The sequence below is a fragment of the Platalea leucorodia genome (genome assembly GCF_965183815.1).
Source record: "Platalea leucorodia genome assembly, chromosome: 10".
Lineage (NCBI taxonomy): Eukaryota > Metazoa > Chordata > Aves > Pelecaniformes > Threskiornithidae > Platalea > Platalea leucorodia.
Genome location: NC_138832.1, coordinates 2,861,902 through 2,867,901, shown reverse-complemented (window position 1 = coordinate 2,867,901; position 6,000 = coordinate 2,861,902). Strand labels below are relative to the sequence as shown.

Here is a 6,000-nt window from a genome sequence, read left to right as displayed (position 1 = left end):
GAGCGGGGCGGCCCGGGTGAGGCGGCCCCCGCGTGAGGCGGCCCCCGCGTGAGGCGGCCGCTCCCCGGCGCGGCCCCCGGGCCCGGCGGCGCCTGCACCGCGCGCCCCCCCGGGCGAGGGGCGGGGGCGAGCACTGTCCCGGCCGGCGCTGATCTTACGCTGCCATTGGCCGCTGTCTGCGCTGACGTCACGATCATGATGAGAATTAATGATCGGAGGCGCTGATTTCATTGTGTGACGCCGGGACCGACCCAGCCGAAACCGGCTGAATCCGGAGCCCCGCGCCCCCCGGACCAGCCCCGCGCAGCACGGTAAGCCCCGCGCGCCGCGCAGGGGCGGTGGGCGGGCGCCAGCGAGTCCCGGGGGGAGCAGCCGGGTCCCCTCCGGGAGGGGCGCGGCGGGCGGGCGGGGAGGAGGGGGAGGAGGAGGAGGAGGAGGAGGAGGAGGATGGTGGTGATGATGATGATGGTGATGATGATGATGGTGATGCCCCTGGGCCGGCGGCCGGGCGGGGGGGGAGGGCGGCCGCGCGGGCTCGCGCTCGCCGCCGCCGCTGGGGCGCGCAGGCGCAGGGCGCCTCCCCCGGCGGCCCCGCGGAGGCAGCGCGGGGCGCTGGGCGCCCTCCGCCGGGGGCAGCGCGCATGCGCACGGCCGCTCGCCGCCCGCGCCTGCGCCTGCGCCGCCTGGGCCGCGCCGCGCCTGCGCAGGGCGGGGGGGGCCTGCGGGCGCCTGCCCTGCCCGGGCCGGGCCCGGCCCTGCCGCCTCCTCCCTCTTCCCCGGGCTCCGGGCCCCCGCCCGGCCCCTCCTGTCAGGGCAGGGGCAGCTCCCGGAGGCTGGGCTGGTCCCGTTGAAGGCTTTGGGGCGGCGGCTGGGCAGGGGCAGGAGGAAGGCTTGTCATTGCCTCATGGCCTGAGGCCTGTGGCGAGCACAGGGGCAGGCGGGCGGCCAGGCACGAGCGGGGAGGAGGTGGCCAGCAGTAGCGCATTCTCACGGAACAACTCAAACCTTGTTTCCCCTCAGGAGTTCTACCTCTTCGAGGCCACATCGGCCCTGTTTTGGTGCCAGACACAGCCAGCCGTGGCGGCAGCTGAGCAGGGCGTCCTTTTGCTGGCGCGCCTTCGCCCTGCGGTGTTTGGAAGGGAATGAGGAGGAAGGTTTGCGCTGGCTGTGTGGCGGCCTGGAGGGGTGGCGGTGCCGGGGAGGCCTCGCCTCTGGCAGCACCTGTGTCCCACGTAGGCTTGCCCCGCTCTCGGGAACCCCCACCCTCTCCCCCTCCACTCTGTTAGCCTAGAGCTTCTGATCTTATAGGTAAGATCGTATATAACTAACCAAAAGCAGTTCTGTGTTCTCTGAGCTGGAGTCCTTGAAGCAGCTCACATCTTCAGAGTAAAACTGCATTTTAGTATTCCTTTCCTTTTTTCTGACCTAGATCTTACAAACACTTGCATACATGCTTAATTTAAAACATGTGGCTAGTCCAGTTGAAGTCAGAAGTCTCATTTGTATGAATAAAGTGGGATGGGATGCGTAAACCTGCAGAATTGTGGTCATAGGTTGTTGTGTTATTAAGTTACTGAGAGCTGTCTTAATTTGTCCCTAATAAAGGGCTGAATTTTATAGGTAGAACTGTAATACAATGTTAGAAATGCTGTGCTTAGTGGAGAGGGAAGCAGTTGTGCTGCGAGTTGTGGATGTTTAAATGTAGTTTAACGAGCTGGTCTGTATACTACACTTACCCAACCATAAGCATCGTATGCTGCACTTAGAGTTGTGTAGTTGTAACTATTTTGGCCTGTGTAGGGAGGAGTCCGCAACCTGCAAATTCAGGTTATTAAACGTTGCTTGATGTACATCCAGTGTCTCCACACATGGTGTGTAAGCTGGGGGGTTGCTTGGTTGGTTTCTTTCCATTTGGGGGGGTGCAAAAAATTGGGAGCTTTTGGCACCTGTGGAAAGTGAATTAGGTGAGCGGTGATACAGTTCAGGTTTCGAAAGCTGTGGTAATAGTGTCACTGCTGCAGTCTTGTTTTGTTTATATATGTGGTAGCTTTCTTATTAGAGTTGCAGTTTTGTCTCAGATTTATATTGGCGCTGAGTCTTGTTATTTTGTACCGCTGGAGATCTGTGGAAGGAAAGAAAAAAAGAAATAAATTGAGGAGTGTGCCGATTTTCTCATTGTACCTGTTATGGATGGACCAACTAAAACAGTAATAGGCTTACAGGCTTTTATAAGATGACTTTTTTCCCAAACAAATGCTTGGTTGGTGCTGAGGTTAAAAAAAAAAAAAACAAAACCCTCTCAGAAATTGCTTGTTCCCTTTTATCACTATGTTTTAAATCCTTGACAGTTTTGTAATGTTTTATACCATAAAGATTTTTATACTTAGTTACTTTGTGGTGGCTTGTATTCTGAGTGAATTTTTTTATTAATTATAATTTCACATCCAAGGCTGGTTTCTGTTACTGTTTGAAATGAGAGGAGTATCATTAAGTTTTTATTTCCTATTTTTCAAGCTAATTAGTATTAACATAGTATTCTATAAAGACTTACCTTGTAAGTAAGTTTACTTGGTTCAGCGATCTTAATATTTAGAGACTTTTTGACACTAAGACTATAATGCTATACACTGTAGGCAGACTTCTGACTACAGAATTTTTTTTCCCTTCTTATGCTGCCTTTTTTTTTTTTTTTCTTCCTTTTTTTTTGCCTCCAGGTCTTTCAAGTAGTCATTGCAGAACTGCTAAGTAACTTTTGAATATTTTTTTGTTTTTAACCAGGGGATTATTGATACAGGACTATTCACAGTTTCTTATTTTTGCTCGCTCTTTTGTGGTACTCCTTGACACCAAGTTGTTTTTGTTGGTTTCTGAAATCACATCTCTGGGCTTCACCAGGTCTCCCTGGAGAGATTCTTAATTTTCGATGTTGAATAAAGTAACTAGAGTGGAAGGACTAGGCATTTGCAGTAAACCGTGTGGGATAATTGTTACATTAATTAGCTGTTTCATGAAGCAATCGCACTACTACTTCAGAAGCAAACTTGGCTTTAGTTCTTCCATGTTCTCGCCTCTCCACTTGTTCTCGCTCTTGCCACAGAAAGGGAAAGAAGGTGGATACTGTGGAAAAAGTTGCTCAAGCAGCTAAAGAAGCCTAAAGAAGTTCAGCCGTAAGAATAACCTTAATTGCATCTGACGAGGAGCCAACGTGACGGGTCGCAGTGTGTTAGGAGGATCGTCCTTCGCGAGGCTCGTACTCAGCAGTCTTGGAGCAATTGAAGGGCATGGAGTTCCCCTCTGCGTTCTTACCACTTAACCAGCCTTAGATCTCTCACGTGTCCCCAGGGCCTGACTTAGCACTTGGACCGCATTGATGGCTCCTGAACCACCGCATACAGCGAAGGGATTCTTCTGCTACTGTAATTTTTTTTAATTCAGTTTAGAAAGGGAATGAAGAACAATATCTTGATGGGTTTGCAGAAGGTTGAGGAGTGGGAGACCACCAAAGTGGGAAGCTGAATGATGTTAGTTGGCCTAGTACACATAGCAGGGGTGGAAGGAACTACTTACAGGAAACCTGCTTTTTCATTTGCCAAAAATTGTTCTCTGCACTGCCACACAGACAGCAACATGCTTGGCCAAAGCTACCTTATTTTATTAGCAGAACAGGCAGGTGCTGAATCCTTAAAAAATCCTGCTTTGCCACCTCTATCTTTTATTGAAGTGAAAAAAAAGACTTACGTTCATGGAATTTCAGTTTGCATATTACTTTGCCTGAATTGAATTAATTTCAGAGTTCTTGTCTGTAACAAATTCTCTTTTCGGTGCCAATGTGTTGCCAACCAGCTGGACACCTGGCTTCCCAAAAGCTCAGGTGAATGTTTTCTAAGCTTGGCAAGTCAAGATTAAAACGAAATTATGATAAAAATCCATGTGGATTTCTAACGTGGAGTCTGAGGTTCACGGCAAAGGTGAGAAATCCTGATGAAACTGGAGTGCTTCGTAGGTACACGTATTGGGAAAAGGAGTTTATTTCCTTTGAAGTTACTGCGATTGTTCTGAATAATACTGAGACCACTAGGAAGGCGTACGACCTGCTGATTCCCTCGATACTAATGCGGCTGCCTTACTGCTTAGTAGTGGCAGCACTTTGTAAGTTATCTCTAGTTTGTATATGTTTCCACTGACTGTCAGGGATCTCCCCTATTAGAGAAAATGTAAGAATATCTTGTTTTGTATAACCTGTTTAGCATCAATTTTCATAGTTACACTTCTCAAAAAACAAAAAACAAACAAACAAACAAAACCACCAAAAAACCAACCAAACAAAAAACCAGTGTAATCCTTTGATGAATCTAGTATTAATCTGTATTAATCTAGTAACATCTAGTACTGTCTCTAGTAACAGAGGCAGTAACGTTATGCTCTCATAGATGTTTGAATGCTCAAGGTACTTAGTATAGATAAATTGCTAGGTCTGACGGGTGTGGAAAGTGAGCAAAACTTGTGACCTGTGAAGATGGGATATGCAGAGTCAGAGCTTCATGAATGGCTTTGGACTTTGTGGCTTTCTAGTGGAGCTTCCAAACATCCAGTAATTGGTTTATTCAACATAGGGTACTGGTTTAAATATTCTAAGTTGGCACTTAGGAACTGCTTATAGCAAACTGATTTCCATCTGGACTTTACAGATGACAGACTATCAGCGGGCTTTTAACCTGCAAGAGAAGGAATGTTGCCAAATGTCTTGCACACTAGTGTGCAATCGGTATGCCAGTTAGCGTTTAGTCCTACGGTATTGAGATCGAATGCTCGGAGATTGCGATCAGTAGTAGAAACAGTAGTAATAATCTTGTCATCTTTTATATCTAGTTAGAAATCGTTATGTAGGCAGTTAAAAAGCAAAAAAAAATCCTTATGATTCTTAATTTCCTTTCTCTTGTTCCGTGTAATCTAAGATCTTCATGCGAAGTCGTACCTCCTGCCCAGCCGCGGCCAGAGCACGCGTCCTGCGAAGCTGGGCTACATCTGCGACCCAGACAGCAAAGCCCACCCTGCAGCTTCCTGGGGGCCGGGGGGCTTCGTGGGAGTCCAGCTGTTGGTGCTGTACGTTGAGGTTAACTCTCGCTTCTGTGCTCTCCGGAGCTTGGCGTCTACTTGTTAATAACCGTTACACCAAGCAACTGTAGTGTAGTTCAAAGTATTATGGGATGTAATAGAATGGCTTGTTGTAGCGCACCTGTGGATCCAGTGGTTTGGTTAGTTTGCTTTGAGTTTAATATTTTGAGTATCATTTGGAGCAAGTTTTCTGATGGGGCAGATGTCGCTGCCTGCACAGCCCTGCTGAACATTACGTGTGCGCTCTGATTCATTCTGCAATTTACCCCTAGATTTCTGTCGCCTCTGGTAAAAGGCAGTTTCAAAAAAAACCATGGATAAACTAATTAGCAGAGCAGAATGAATAAGATTGATTTACATAGCAGGATAGCTAATGAAATTTTAAGAATATTTGAATGTCCCTTCTGTAGTTTTGGTAAATATACGTGTAGATAGGTGGGGCAGTGGGAAAGGGTACAGAACTGTATATTGACTTAGGATTCAGTATATTTAAAACACAGAAAGCATTAGTAAATTCTCACCTGCTTATTTGAAAGTTTAGATGTTGGAATGTAAACTCAAGTTACGGCACAGCTTCCATAACTGTGCGTTTGTAGAGTCTTGCGATCTGTTTATTTAAATCAGCTTCTGATGGCCTCTGCACAGATCCTCTGAGCTGTACTTTACTGGATTCAAGGCAGAAGTTCCTAAGGAATCTTACCAGTATTTTGGTTGGCAGGTGTAGTTTACAAGTGATTAAAATAAACTGCAAAAATGAGTTGTTTATTAAGCCAGACCATGTCCTTTCTTGAGCTTAGCTAGGCAGTCTGTCATGCAATGCATATAGCTTTATCTGAAGATGAAGAGATTTTGTCAAGATGCTCCATCCTGTCCTTATCTAAACTA

General features: G+C 47.5%; 1 protein-coding gene across 1 annotated transcript in view; it reads left to right on the top strand.

Moving 5' to 3' along the window:
* Positions 1-219: 219 nt before the first annotated feature.
* HDX (highly divergent homeobox) overlaps positions 220-6,000 on the top strand; it is a 48,907-nt gene continuing 43,126 nt past the window's right edge. Inside the window, exon 1 of the mRNA XM_082323178.1 lies at positions 220-311. The gene's annotated coding sequence lies outside the window, so the exon portion shown is untranslated. The remainder of the gene's footprint in view (positions 312-6,000) is intronic.